The sequence below is a fragment of the Pteropus vampyrus genome, unplaced genomic scaffold, assembly GCF_000151845.1.
Source record: "Pteropus vampyrus isolate Shadow unplaced genomic scaffold, Pvam_2.0 Scaffold91, whole genome shotgun sequence".
Lineage (NCBI taxonomy): Eukaryota > Metazoa > Chordata > Mammalia > Chiroptera > Pteropodidae > Pteropus > Pteropus vampyrus.
In genome coordinates, this window is record NW_011888872.1 from 4,719,549 (window position 1) to 4,735,960 (window position 16,412).

A 16,412-nucleotide genomic window follows, 5' to 3' on the forward strand; every position below is an offset into this window, starting at 1 on the left:
GTGAGGGGCATGGACTGAGGAGGGCCAGAGTGTGACTCCGGGTAGAGACCTCTTTTGCTGAGATCTAAATGCAGTATTCACTAATAGGGATGAAGGGATGGTTCATTCATGTATCAATTTATTCATTCAGTAAGTAGTGTCTGAGGGCTTACTATATGACAAACCATCTGCTCGGTACTGGAGATATGATGCTAAATCAGTATGGTCTGTTTCCCACTAGTAAGGGGAATGAGCATGTAAACAAATTGCAGTGTGATATAAATGCTACATAGTGGAATTATGTTCTTGATCAATGTTGGCACAAAGAGAAGTGATTATTTACATGGAGAAAAGCCTTCTTGGAAGAGGGAACATATGAACTGGGACATGAAATTTGAGTAGGAGCAGTCAGGTGAAAAGGAGTCATAAAGAGTGAGAGTAGGAGGAAAGACATTTTAAGCAAAGAAAATAGCATAAAGATTTGAATAAAAATGGTGGAATCAGGGAACTGTAGGTTATTTTGTATGGTCAAAGCAGAGACTGTATGCTTCTTGCGCATGGGAAATGGTCCTCAGATACCATGTTTAAAAGATTGTATTTTTTCCTGTAGAGACATGTATTAGTTTGGATTCTCTCCAGAGATACAGAACCAATAAGATGGGTGCATGTGTGTATGACTCTCTGTGTCTGTGTGTCTGTGTTTGTGTCTGTGTGTCTATGGAGAGATTGATTGATTGATTGAAAGGAATTGGCTCATGAGACTCTGGAGGTTTGGTTAGTCCAAAATGTGATGCGGTAGCTGGAGACTCAGAGAAGAAAAGCAGTAAAGGCAGTTTGTTAGCAGGAGTGTCTTTGTCCCATTAAGGCCTTCATATGATTGGATGAGGCCCACTTACGTTATGAAGGATAATCTGCTTTACTCAAAGTCTATTGATTTAAATGTTAATCTTACCCCAAAACACCTTCACAGAACATTCAGAATAATGTTTGACGAAGTATCTGGGCACTACGGGCCATTCAAGTTGACATGTAAAGCTAAGCATCACAACTAGTGTTTCTTAAACTGGGCTGCAGACAGTCTTGGGGGGTCCGTGAATACTTCAGGAATTTTAATTTTTGTGTTTTCATTTCAGTAATTTGAGTTATTTTTCAAGAGGTAATAAAATTCTTTTGCAGCAATAATTTACAATTGAAAGTTCTTTTCATAGACGAAGGTTAGTTTCTTAAGTCACTTAGACTGAGTCCATGGACTCTTTGGATATATATGGACAGATCCTCAGAAATTCTTGATAATTTTCTTTAAAAGGTATCACTAGTGCAGCTTGAAAAACAGTAATATAGGTTGTAGAAATCATAGAAGGAATTGAAATAAAAGCATTTGCAATTTAAAAAGATTGATGTTGGTGCTGGTGAAGGCCAGAACAGAAATATAAACTGCATTGATGTAGAAGTGATATGAAAGAGAATGCTGAGGTGATGGGACTTGGTTACCAATTCGATATAGAGAATGAGAGAGGGATGAGTCTAGGATGATTACCAAGTTTTTTACTTTTGCGAAGAGTGGATGGGTATTGCCTTTTGTAAATAAGGCATTACAGGAAGATTAAAAGTTGAAGGGAGGGGAAGTATAGAAAATTTATTTTTAAAGTTTATTTTGGAATGTTTGGTGAACAGTGAGAAATATCTTGTGGGAAGGTGGGTACGTAGGTCTAGTGCTCAGGAGAAAGGTGTAGAATTGAGATAGAGATAGGGGAATTACCTTTTAAGTTTGTAACAGAAACTAAAGACATGGCTATTTAGAAAAAAATACAGATGATAGCTAATGACAGTTCCTAGAAAACAGCAACATTGAAAGGCTGGAGGTTTGAGGAAAGTGGAAAAATTTCACAAAGCTGCTGGGAAGACTTCACAAAGGGAGTCAGTTAACGATGAATACAAGTATTGTCATGCAGGGTTGATGACTTATTTGAGATTTAGAAACCACACATTTGTAGTGGAGCCAGTCAGAATGGTTGAATAACTTCTTAGTAAAGCTTAGCTGTTCAGAAACTGACAAAAAGATCTCTTGAGTTTATTCAGAATTGGAGATTGATATGTAGATGTGGGATATTCTCAGGTGAATAGTTGAAATGAGTAGAGTGTGAGCATTAAAGTGGGGAAGAAAGCAGGTGTTATCAGGAGAAGGCTGATAGACTGGAGGTTGCAATAAGAATGAAGAAGAGTAGGTTTAGAAGGAGGGAAAGAGTAAGAGGGTGGAAAAGGAGGTTGAGGTCAGAATTTGAGATTTTGGAGGTTGCAGTTCTGAATGGCGATTTTAGGGCCAGGGTTAAAAAATGCTAATGGATGGATTAAAATGGAATAGAGTGAAATAACTAAAGAGGAGAAGGAATTTACTTCCTTATTCTTTATGCTGTTATGATCTCTTGATTACCACTAGAGATAGAAATTAGTATTTTGAATTAAAGTGGAAAGCCGGAAAATAAATAGGCTAATTTTAACAATTATAATTAAAGAATAGTTTAATAGTGAGGAAGGAAGAAGACTGGTAATTGTAACCTTTTATTTTAGTATAGTCCTTATATTAAAAAATCAAACTCTGGGAATATCTCAATAGTTTTTTAGGAAATTTTAAAAATAGTGTATTCCTAATATGACTACTGTCCTAGCGATGGCTAGAAAAAAAATTTTGAACTTCACTTTATTATTGACAGCATGACTATTTCCTTTGCCTGAGTAGTAAAGGACCAAGAAAGATGGTTTAGTTTTAGGTGTTGGGTCCTAGTTCAAAGTTGAGAAATTCTGAAGAAGCATGAGAAATTCTGGAGAAGGACCAATGAATGCAATATTTCAATCCATTTTTGCCAAAATTGGTTAAAAAAAGAGAAATAACAGTAAAATCTCAGTTAACTTGAATGTTCAGGGAAAATCAAGTGTTATGTTTTCTCATAATTGAAGGCTAAATTAATTTTTTCCAACTCTGTTCAAAATCTTTGCAAATAAATTAAATTAGATTTTTATTTTTGTAAATAGAATATACATGTGATGATTCGGAATCTTGTAGTATTGAATGTATATAACCAACTAAGATGAATCTACTAAATGGTGAATGATCCCAAGCACATATTTGAAAACAAATCTCTGGTTATTAGCTTCTTATTTTTTTAATTTGTTTGAATTTTACATGTGTCTTTTGAGGGAGGGAAGGAATAAAAGGGAGGGAGATAAGGAGCCAGGAGAAGGGAGGGAAAGAGGGGGAGAGAGAGACAGAGAAAAACAGACAGAGACTGAGAGTGAGCAGGCGAGTGTGTAGATTAGGGAGCCCAACTGTGTAGAAGTTAGTAGTTAGATTTGGCTTTCTAAAGGTATGCATAGTCAAGGAAACCTAAACAGGGAGGAAGTTAGATTTGAAGTATGATTGGACTTGGGTAGCCATAAATGAGAAGAGGAGGGTATTTTAAGTTAGGAAGCAGCTTGAGGAAAAAACATATTTATGATTTGGGAGATGGTCAGGGGACAATCTTTAGTAGAGGATCTAAATTGGGAAATAGAATATGAAGTTGCATAAGCTCAGTAGGCTAGATTATAGGAAACTCGATAATTAACATATAATTTAGGCTGCATATGGCAGGCATTGGAGAGCCATTTAAAATTCTTATTAGGAGATTAAAAGTAGTATTTTAGGAAAATCATTTTGGCATTAGTTTGCAGAATAGTTTGTGGAATATTTTAGTTCATCTAATATTTATTGCACATGTACTATGTACACTATTGTAAGTACTGAGAATATGTCAGTGAAATGAAATGTACATTGTATTAGTGTTTGGAACAAAGGTGGGGAACAGGCAGGGACAACTAGATGGCCATGTGGTGATGGATGGTCATCTGTGCTTATTGCGGTGAGGTTTTAGATTAGGGTGGGCTATATGATTGGAGAAGGAGGAGCAAATCAAGACTATTGCAAAAGAATTGATGGAATTCTAGATATATTGTATGAAAGGGGAGAATGAAAGATGATGTCAAGATTATAGCTGAGCAGGCAGACTACATAAAATTATGTATTTATAGGAAAAATGACGTGGTTTGGATATTTAATTTTGCATGAAAGTATAAGGAAATTTATTTCTTTTTATTTTTCCTAACTTACACGTAAACACATATAAATGTATAGTATAACAGTGTGTTTTGACAATGATCCCAGATTTTGTATGAAAAACATTTCAGTTAGCTATGTATTTGTGCTCTTGTTTAAATTCTGATTACTGTTAGTATATATTTCATTATCAAACTTATTTAGTAAAATAGTTTTGAGGATATTTTATTACAATTCTTTTGGGATATTGGAATGCTTTAAAGTCTACATTTATCTAGGAGATTTAACAATTCCCTGAAAACTGAGTTACATTATAACTAATTATTAGAATTTAGCCATCTTTGTTTCATACTTATATTATTAGGATTCAAAGTTTCATATGTGATAATAGAAAGATCTCAGCAGTATTTCAGAGTTTGGTCAATGTCCTCAGTAGATTTTTCTCTTTTCTAAGAATATTCATCTAACTACCTGAGTTATTTACTCTAGATTACTCTAGAGGAAAATCCTGGTCTTCTTTGCATAATTCTCCAGAGGTTTCTTGTTTGTTTGTTTGTTTAAAATTCTTTGATGGAGAAATGAAGTCCGGTATTTATTGAATATTGTACATTTCTTCTAAACATCCCATTATCCATCAATTGCTGTTCATAGCTTTCAAGATATTCTAAATGTTAGGTCGTTTATTCCTCTGTCTTTTAAAAACTAGTGACCCATTTTATTAAATTAGAAGTCCCCTAAACTGCGTGTTTCATTGGGCCATTTGTAGCCCACGCTGCAAATTACTTTAACTTGTCTATTAATAATTCTTTACTTTCTGTTTGCCTTTCCTTTAACTTTGTTTTCAGTTCATCACATCTTTTTTTAATACTACACTTGTTCGTATGTGCAGCTCTTTTTCTCTTTTATTTCTTGTATGCATTTTTTTCTTTCATTTCGCCTGTCCTTAGTAGTGCTTTTTTAATAGGCATCTATTATTTAGCCTTTAATTGGCAGGCTTAAAATGAAGTTAGCTTGTGCTCATTTTGAAGCACTTTTATGGTACACTGAAAAGGGCAAGTTAAACCAATAATCTTATTCTGTTTTTAATAAAATTTATATTCTTAGAGTTATCCTGTATGGGAACTTTAAAAAAATATATTAGAGAAACTGATGATGAAAATGGTTATTCTTATTGAATTAAAAAACCTCTTTAGGTAAGTTTCTATGACTATCTACGTTAGTTCATGAATTAGGAGCGATTATACTTTGGAAAATGTTTTTTAAAGTTCTTAATTATAGAGGGCTTTATTGATTTTAAAAATAATTATGATACTGGACACTGATAATTAACCAGGTGAACTATTTGAATTACTCTAGGCGTGTTTATGGACTTCAGATTACAAATCCTTAACTCTGTCAAATTGATAATATGGGAGTGAAAGCTGTAAGTCTGTCTTGGATCATGGAAAATACCTAATTATACATCAACTCAGTTTGAGATTTCTTGAGTCTCTGGGACTAATTGGGTCTGGAGCAAACACCTCCCTAGAATACTGATTAAAACAAATTTCTGTGACCCTGTTAAGGATTAAGGGCAATGGCTGAAAGTTCCATGGCAAATCAGTGATGCCCATTGGTGCTATAAACAATCTACGTTTCAGTTACTGGCCGAGTGGTTGACCATCGTTTAAATGAAGATTTTGTTACTTTATGAAGGCACTGATTAGCAAAATGTTAAGTACTCAGGTCTCCATACCAAGAACAGAAATTGATTTGCTTAATACAGTGGTTCTCAAAGTGAGATCGACAGGCTGCTGGAGGTCTGATAGTCAGGTTAAAATTATTTTCTTAATAATATTAAAATTTCGTTTGCCTTTTTGGACTGTCCTGCAAAAGCATTGATGGTACAAAAGCAAAGGTGGGTAAAACTGCTGACAACTTAGCATCAATCAAGGAGTGGTACCAAACTGCACTGGTAGTCATTGTATTTTTCACACTATGCACTTGCAGTTAAAAAGAAATTTAATTTAACCTAAAAATGTCATTGATGAAGCAGTAAAGTTATTTTATTGAATCTTGACCATTGAGTACGTATCTTTTAACATTATGTAGGACAAAATGGGAAGTCAGTGTGATGATTATCTCAAGGAAGAGTACTCATGATTTTTTGAGTTGCAAGCTGAACCGGGTCTGTTTTGTAGAATACTATTTTGACTTTTAAGATCGACTGACAAGCTTTTGTTATTCATACTCGAGTATTGGGCAGACATTTTCTCAAAAATGAACTGTCACTTCAAGGAAAACAGCCGATTTTGGGTGTTGTCAGTGATAAAATTTGAACTACACAAAACATGAACTTAGTAGCTTCTCAGCATTTAAAGACTTTTCTGATGAGATTGGAGGTGATATTAATCAGTATAATTTTTTTGTATTGAATAATAAAATGCAACATTTGGAAGATCTGTGTAACTCAATTAACCAATATTTTCAAAATGACCAATGCATAATAATAAATCATGGATAAGTAAAGGAGTCATTCAGCATGCCAGTTAGACCAGTGGATTTTAATGTATAACAGAAAAGCTCATTGATACGGTTTCAGATACTACATTGCAGCCAACCTTTCAGAAAGTACCCTTTATTGAATTTTGGTAATATCAACGAAGAATATCAATTATCTGAACAGGCTATTAAAATACTCTTCCTTTTTCTAATTGTATATTTGTCAGTTTTCTTCATGTACTTTGAGCAAAATACTGTATCACTGCACATTGAATTCAGAAACAGATTTAAGAATCCACATGTCTTCTATTAAGCCAAACATTAAAGAGATTTACTTAGTTGTAAAAGAATGTCAGTCCCCACTAAAATTTTTCTGTTTTTGGAAAAGATGGTTATTTATTATAAAGATGCTCTTTGTGTTAACATACAATGAGTTTGTTATTTTTAGATGAATAATTTTTTTAATTCTTAATTTTAATTTCTAATATAGTAAATATATAGAGATATAATTCACATAATTATTCGAGTCCTCAATAACTTTTAAGAGTAAAAAGGAGTCCTCAGACCAAAAAGTTGGAAAACTTGTACCGTAATCTTCAAAGGGCTTATGGTTCCTCATTCTAAAAAAAAAGGGTAGATCTTCAGTCATTTTATCTAATTCAGATAAAATCAAAGATAAATGTATGTATAGTATGGGATATTTATTTTTTTGTTTGTCCATTTGCAACTTTAAATCAAAACATTAGTTTCTGTTTGTTAAATCAGTGAATCTCATGCTGTACTGCTAGCTCAGTCTTCGGCTAACTAGAAGATGTGATAGGTATTTCTTCAACATTTGAAACGCTAATTTAATGTATCTGAAATTATGAGAAAGTACATGAAGGGAACTGTGTCAATAATCTCTATGTGGTCATTATATGTCGTATGCCTCTCCAAGAATGACTATTTAGTCACTGTGAAGATCAAATTAGTTAATATATGTGAAAATATTCTTGAGCTATATAAAAGATTATATTAATATTAGGTTTTATTGGTCATCATGCACAGTGATTGAGTTTGTGAGAAAGGAGAAATTAAGGTAAAGGGATAAAAAAAAAAAAAAAAAACCACTCATTTCCCTGATTCTCCTCAAGACTAAAATAGATGCCTTACTACTTAGATAGCACTACATGGTGATATTTTTACCCAGTTAATTATTTTCCATAAAGCAATCATTTTGGTATATGAACATTTAAAGTTAGATATGCAGATAACTTAGCTATTTCAAATGTTTCATAGCGACATGCAAATATTATGTAATTATATGTTGCCATATAAAGTATCTCAAAAATTAAAAAAAAAAATCCTGCATACAACTAGTTTTAAATTAGAGTGGCATGATCAAAAACATGAGCACATGTAGTTGTTAAGCACCAACACTAAACAGATGGTCCAAGAGGATACATAACAGTTTTACAGTCAGGGTAGAAGAGCATAAAGCCATTAAAACTATCAGATTTCTGTTTCTAATAGATATTAGTCAATGAATAAGTAAAGACGTAATCTTTGGTTGTACCGGGACCAAGTCTTAGAAAATTAGTGTTGTAGAATTGCTTACTTTTCCTTTATCTTTTACCTTATTTTAAAAATTACTGTATACAGTGGTAGATAATATTATTGCCTGTTTATTGAAATTAATGCATCTTGTCATAAGTAGGTCATTTATAAATGTGAAATTGCTTGAGGCCCTCTTTTGCTGCCATGTTGCATTTAACTCCTGGCTGGACAAATTTAAGCTATATTGTTAGATTATTTGCCTCTACAACATTTTTTAGTTTTTATCTTATAAAAGGAACTGGTTGATTTGAGATTATGTTAGTTTGGAAATAGCTATGTGTGATTAAAAAGGTACTTGCTCATATATTACATATGTATGATTCAGTAGCTCTTTTATTTAGGACAAAGATAAATTTTTTTTTTTTTAAAGGTGTGTTTTCAAAGGGAGCTTAATCAAAACTTCCTGTTCTGAATCAATCTTTGTTTAGCAGTTTAAGTATTAAACATGAAGGAAAAACAGAATACTTAGAATACTTAATAAGACCACAAATTTTTTAGAGAATTCTGGAGTCATACTGTATCTAGTTTGTTTAAATTACTGTATGTACTGCAACTTTTACTGTATAAAGAAATAAACATTAAATTGCATGTGAGAATGGAGTGCTTTCTGTCTTTACATAGCATATATACTTTTTACAGAAGAAATTTTTTATGTTGTTTTATTAAGTTTATGCGTAGTCTCACATGTGCTATGTGACTCAGAATCCCTAGCATCGAATCCTACGTACATAGCCTCATTAAATGTGCTTCGGCTAAGTAACAGTCAGATACTATTACTTATTTTTTCCTTAGAAGGAAATAAAATGGCCAAGCTTCATAAAACAAATTTTTCATTTTTTTCCCCCCTTTAAAAAAGTTTTACATAGTTAAAGGATTATTTAATACCAAAAGGTTCATGATGAAGAATGGGTATCCCTTGCCTTAACCTTATTCATATGTCAGTTGTTCTCCAGAGCAAAAACTTTTAACTTTTTAAGCAATTTCTTGTCATTTACCCCCATATACTATAATGATAATATGCCTACCGTAGTATTTCTTGATTTATCCCTTTTAAACATTACCTGTTGACTTCTGATAATGATAGATGAGATTTTAGCTCTTTTTATGCCCCATCTCTATTTCTTTTTCTTTGTTTTTCTAATATATTTATTACAAGTTTAATTAAATCAGTAATCAGTATTTATATTAGTATAACTACATAATGTTTCCTGCAGAGATAGGTGGTATATAATTATTGCATAAAAAATACTGTTTTTCCTGAAATTATTAACTTTCTTGATTTGCATAATTTCCAGTAAATCTGCCCTTAAATATTCAAATATTTTTAATAAGAGTGGAGATTAGGACTTTTCAAGCATTTTCTCCTGAAGTTAGTCCCTCTCACATTAAGAGGATCACATTCTTGGGGTGAAAGGGCCTGCTTTCCATGATCTTAACATATGTCAATTTGACCCTAGCTCAAATTAGGCATGCATCAAATGGGAAACCCAAGCCTTGTAATTGAAAGTTTATTGCTCTCTAGGTCCAGGCCTGGAGTGCTTAGCAGTTATGTTGGTATGCACATCCTGAAAGTTTATAGATAAGACCAGTGATTCTAAAGAAATAGGAACTTTACATTGCTGTTTGCATACTAAAATAACTTGCAATTGGTACAGTGTAGATTAGAAACTGAACTGCGGCTCTGAGTATCTAGGTATCAGCCTCTTCTGCCAAAGAACTCCACTATTCTGTTGGATTTCCTAGTGAGTCTACTAGATCACAGAAATGTACTCATCCCATGTAATTATAGCAAAGATTTTTAAACATGTAGCTTATAAAAGGATGCAGCAAACTTACATTCTTCTATCTTTGAGATCTCTGTTGAATATGAGGTTAATTAAGGTGTTGAAGTACTTTTCCATACATTTTTCAAAATACTTTTTCTAGTTTATCTAAATTGTATTTTTCACTTTTCCCCAAATTCCTAGTTTCATTTGAAACCCTTAGTATATAAAAACTAAACAGTTTCCTTTTTTTATATTCAGAATTGTCTTAATTTGTTATAAGCAATCTTTCTCAAAGACTGAAAAATTTAATATAAAACTTATAAAAATTTTTTATGAAAAAAATTCTTAAAAGATTTTGAGCAGCCCAAAATTCTAAATTCTTAAAACTTGGTAATTCTTAGAAGACCTTTAGGCAAAGGAGACTACAAAACCTTTTGGGCAACTGAATAAATTTCAAAATATCATATGAAGAATGTTAAACATAAAATGTTAAACAAAACTTTAATACCTAATTTAAAAAAAATCAATTTAGAAAACAAACTTGGTAGCAACTCTGTCAAGGACAAATATAATATTTTTTTTACAAAGGTAATATTTGTAAAAAATTGAGAATGAAATCATGCATGATTATTAGAATACTAGACATCCATCCCAAAGTGTAATCTAAATTCTATATTGTCATGCAATAACGGGTTTGCACTATAAAATTGCAGGTTTTTTTAGTTTTTATACATTTTCAGTTGTAATATTGAAGTCAGATATTTTTGTCAGAATTAAATACGTAGGCTTATAATAAAATTTCACTGTAATAAACAGATTGGGAAAGAAAATGATTACTGTGAAAACAATTAGGAATATGCTCAAATAGTACAATAAAAATGATTTATACACGTGGGTTTTATAGATAACATTGCTCAAACCAAGCTATTAGTCTTATTTTGTTTGTTTTTCTCAATGATCCTGTTAAGAGAAAAGGCTGAAAGAGAGTAAAGGAAAAAAAACGGTAAGATCGTAGGTAAATTACTATTTTGGACTTTGATTTTCTGATTTATAGTGAAACTAGATAATCTCTAAAGTATTTTTTAGATCTAAATGTTATCAGTATATAAATAGGAGACATTCATGGTTGAGAAATACATGAGAGGATTCAAATATAGAGTTAAGAAAATAGAAATAAGATAGAAGGCTAGAGAGGAAAGATATTTACAGACTATGATTGCAAATGAAATTTCCATAACTTTTGGTAATATACCTAACATTTTTGTTACTAAAATTGTTCCTACTTTCTTCTCCCAAATGTACCTGTAGATACATTGTTGTCCACAGTGATAGCTGGACTTAACCTAAGCTTTTATACATTCAGTAATATGGCCATATCAGGTACTCAATGAGTATTTGACTAACTTATTGACTAACTTATTGACTAAAAGTGTACCAGAGTTGATTATATAAAACATATAATCATGGATTTTAATCATGACTTCCTGACCATGTGGCTGTCTGCCATGACACATGATCTGACTAATGTGATATAGTCTCTTTGTTTTTGTTAGTAACTAGTTCTAGTTGGTGCTTTTACCTCAGAGAACTACTTTTCAGGTTACACTCTCATTTCCCTTTCACTGTTCATTATTTCCCTGGCATTAAGCATAAATCAGTCAGGGGTCAGATTTAGCCTGCCTTACTACTATTCTCCCTTGTCTAAAGATCTCAGGTTATTGTTTAGGACTCTGTTATTCAACCAATCTATGGGACACAAACCTTAGTGTCTATTCCAGACTGCCTAGTGAGTTGTTAGCTCAGAGAATGTCATCTCATGACTCTCATTAGAAAGCAACAAATTTTAAAACACTATGCTTAGGATATATGCTATTTTTACAGGTAAAAACATGAAAAATATGGCCTCTGTCAGAAGCTATGGTTTAATGAGAAGTGAGAGGCATAAACGCAATTAAGTATTAGAAGACCTATGATAGAATTATGTGCCCCCAAAAGGGGATAGTGTTATACTGTGTGGTGGAGCTGATATGAGTAAATAGTCTAGGTTTGTGAGGCTGATTCAGTATTAGAAGTAACAATGTAATTCACTACATTAACATATTAAAGGAGAAGAGTCAGATGAGAGTAGATACGGAAAAATTGTACAAAATCCAGCACCCATTCAGATATTGAATAGGAATAGGAGGGAACTTAACTTGAAGGAAGGTATCCATCAGAAAATTATGACAAACTTTATGCATTAATGATAAAACATTAAAAACAGTCCTGTTAAATTTGAGAACATAAGGTTAGCTCTTATCTCCATTATTATTTGTTAATGCAGTGAGTAAATAGAAATGAGATGTAGATTGGAAAAGAGGAGTCAACTGTCATTTGCTGATTTTTTTTTTTTTTACCTAGAAAACCCAAGAAAATTACCTGAGTACATTTTGAAAGATGGTTAATCAGAAGTGCAGTATATGAAAACTATAGTTTTCCTGACGTATACTAGCAATAAGTAGGTAGTGTAATGGAAAACAAATCCATTTGACAAACAAAACCCAAGTAAGAAAAAATTTTTTAACTTAAATGTATAAGATCTTTGTGGGGAAATTCAAAAATTTTACTAACGTAAATGTCATTCTTTAATCAAATTAATATTAACAAAATTCTAATAACTCTCAATGAGGTTTTTCATAGAACCTTATAATAAATATCCTCAAATTCTTAGAAAAGAGCATTATGTATTTTTAACCAAGACAATTTAGAAAATGAAAACAAAAGAGGAGGGCTTGTTCTAGTAGACTCAAGATAATAATAAAGTTATAATCATATAAAAAAGGTTTTACTGACATAGGAATAGACAAATGGATAGATAGAATAGACTCTAAAAGTAGAGATCAGTGGGGAGTGATAAACTGTAATAACTGGTGTTGGAATAATTGATTATCAATATGGAAAAACTGCAAATTATATTCAAGAAGACCTCAAAGAGCACCAACAGACAAGCCGTTAGAATAAGAAAGTTTAGCAAGGTTTTTAAAGATAAGAGCAGTAAACAAAAATTGATAGCATTCATATATCAGTAATAACCTATTAGCAACTATATTTTTAAAATATTGCATTCACTCTGAAAGTGAAAACTAGAAGGCATTAAAGAATATATCTAATAAAAGGTCTTCCTAGAAAAAATTATAAAGTGGTTTCAAATAATAACTCAATTATGGATATGGCCCCAAAAGCACAAGCATCTAAAGCAAAAATAGACAAGTGGAGTTGCATCAAATTGAAAAACATCTGTACAACAAAGGAAACAATCAACAAAATGAAAAGGCAACCCTCAATAGTCATCAAGGTAATTATAATAATAGATTATGATCCATTGAATATTATAGGGAACCATGAGTGTACTGATATAAATAAACTGAAGACTGGTGAAGATCAGATTGTTGCTAAAGTTTCAGTGTGTCCTCACAAAATACTTAATAATTACAAAAGGAAAATAGTAACCATGATAGAGGAAACTGGCAGATACCAGTTTAATCAAGTGATAAAGGTAAATGTCATCGGTAATGTGACAAATCAAAATCATGTACCATCCCTTAGGATGCATTGAAAAGAACACAGCATCTCTTCTGTGTTTTTCCTGTCAAAGATACATAACCTGAATTTATGTATGAGTCAGATACATTCTAATAAGGCATACCCAATTGAAGTACATTCTGTGAAATCACTGACACTGTAACCTTTTAAAGTATCTAGGTCATGAAATTCAAAGAAAGACAAACTTCCAGGCTGAAAGAAACTAAAGATTGCAATTCAGACTATTGAATGCGAAGTGTGATTCTGAACTAGGTTCTTTTATTATAACGGACCTCCATTTATTATTTGGAACAACAAACTTGATTGGATTCTAAAGATTAGATGGAAGTAAATCTATCATTATTAATTTCCTGATTTTGATAGTTATGAGTTTGTAGAAAACAAACACTCAGGGGCTATTTGGATCAGGTTAGCAACTTATTCTCACTTGTGGTTTAGGAAAACATCTTTGTTTGTCCATGCAACATTTCTATATGTTTGATGTTGCCCCATAGGGCACTTCGTCCCCTTTGTTCATTTCAGTTTTCTCTCTCAATCTCAATCAATCTCTCTCTCTGTTTTTTTTTTTTTATAGCTGTGTCTTTAAGTTTACTTATCTTTTATTTTACAGTTTACTTTCTATAGATAAGTACATGCAATCCACTTTTTAATTTCATATATTGTATTTTGTAGCTTTAGAAGTTCCAGTTCAGTTTTTTTAAGTCTCCATTTTCACTACATAATGTTCATGTTTTTCTTTAAGTCCTTTAATATATTTATCATAGCTGTTTTGTTCCAATTTTAATAAATGTGCTGCTGAAACGAGCACTTATCATAGCTGTTTTGAAGTCTTGTTTGCTATTTCCATGACTGCTGTCATTTTTGGGTCTATTTCTGTTGACTGTTTCCATTTTCTTTCCTAGTCATGAGTCACATTTTTTCGTTTGTTTCTTTACATGTCTAGTAATTTTGATTGTATACTGGACATTGTTATTAATTACATTGTGAAATGTTTGGGTCTTTTAAGGAGTGATGAATTTTGTTTTGGCAGATTGTCAACTTGTAATCAGCTTAATCCTTTAAAGGCTTGTTTTTAAGTTTTGTTAGGGAGGTTCTGGCATAGCTTTTACTCAATTGCTGGTTTATTCTTCTAAAACATGACTCTTCTGAGGTCTCTACTAAATGCTCTGGGTGTTTGTCAAGTTCTCGCCTTCCCTTTGGTCAGAACTTGAATTCCTCTCTGCACTTTGTGATCTTTGGGCGTTACTCAGCATAGAGCTTTCCTGTACTTGTTCTCTGCTCAGCTTTGTGGAGTTTTAGGGTACATATGCACAACTTAATATTTAGCCAAAATCTTAAGGTCATATTTTTGGTGCTCTTTGTTAGTATAGCTTTCTTCTCTCTAATATTTTTCAGTCATTTCAATCTCCTTAAACTTCAAGCTTTGTCTCTTCAAGTTCCATGAGACTTGGGTTACCCCTCCCAATAGCTTATTCTGGAAAGTGCCTCACTATTTCACTAGAGAGAGCCTACCTAGGGATTATAGCTTTGCATTACCTGTTGTACAGAGTCTGAAAGCAATTATTGCATATGTTTTCTACAGTTTTCTGGTTCTTTATGGCAAGAGGGCAAGTTTGCTCTTCCTTCCTATTTGATATTTTAGTTTACTTTGTATTATTTTCTCATCTAGTGGTATGATCAATCTCAGTGTAAATGGTGGAATTGATCCATTGTTGGGGATTGACTGTGTGAGTATGGTCAAAGGACAGAAGGATCAATATTTTCTGAGTGCTAGCAAGAGAATAGTTGAAGCAAAGCAATAGTTCTCAGTGTATGGTTTGAAGATCCTTTCAGAGGGTCCATAGAGTCTTCCTGCTTCTATATGTCTGTGTGAAGCTGTGTTTTCTTTATATATGTGAACCAAAATAACACAAAGAATAGATGGAATGCAGAAATAAAGATGAGCATCAGCCTGTTTACAAAAATTAAACTAAATGTTAAAGAGATTTGTAAAAATAGTAAAACAATGCTGTTCTCTTCACTAAATTTTTTTAAATTTAAAAATTTCATCTTTTAAGATATTTAAAATGTACATAGTGGTGATTTTATATATATACATACACACATTGTGAAAGGATTCCAGATATACATATACATTGTGAAAAGATTCCCACCATCTGGTTAATTAACACAGCTATTCACATTTTTATCTTTTCTATTCTCTGTATTTAGGAGTTTGACTTTTTTTTTTTTTTTTTTAAGATTCCATATATAAGTGAGAATAAAGACAGTATTTTTCTGTCTCTGGCTTATTTCATTTGGCATAATGCCATCAAGATCCATCCATGCTGATGCAAATGTAGCAGGATTTCCTTTCTTTCTCATGACTGAATAATATTCCTGTGTGTGTGTACGCGTGCAATCTTTATTTATCTGTTGATGTACACTCTGGTAGTTTTCCTATCTTGGCTTTTGTAAGTAATGCTGCAGTGAACATGGGAGTACAGTATCTTTTTGAGATCATGTTTTCTTTTCTTTTGCCTTATATATCCAGAAGTGGGGTTGCTGGATCATACAGTAGTTCTTTTTTAAATTTTTTGAGGCATCTCCATAGTGATTGCATCAATTTACATTCCCATCAACAGTGCACAAGAGTTCCCTCTTCTTCACATCCTCCTCACCTTGTTATCTCTTGTGTTTTAATGATAGCCATTCTAATAAGTATAAGGTGATATCTCACTGTAGTTTTGATTTGAATTTCCCTGATTAGTGATGTCAAGTACCTTTTCATGTACCTGTTACCCATTTGTATGTTTTCTTTGAAAAATGTCTATTCAGTTTCTCTGCCCATTTTAAAATCAGATTTTTTTTTTGCTTTTGAGTTATACGAGTTCTTTATATATTTTGGATATTAATCCCTTATCGGATGTATGCCTTGT

The 16,412-nt window shown here is 32.4% G+C and overlaps 1 protein-coding gene across 7 annotated transcripts in view; it reads left to right on the forward strand.

Moving 5' to 3' along the window:
- The window catches only part of CCDC88A (coiled-coil domain containing 88A), a 110,815-nt gene that overhangs the window by 9,442 nt on the left and 84,961 nt on the right, over nt 1-16,412 (forward strand). The window lies entirely within an intron of this gene.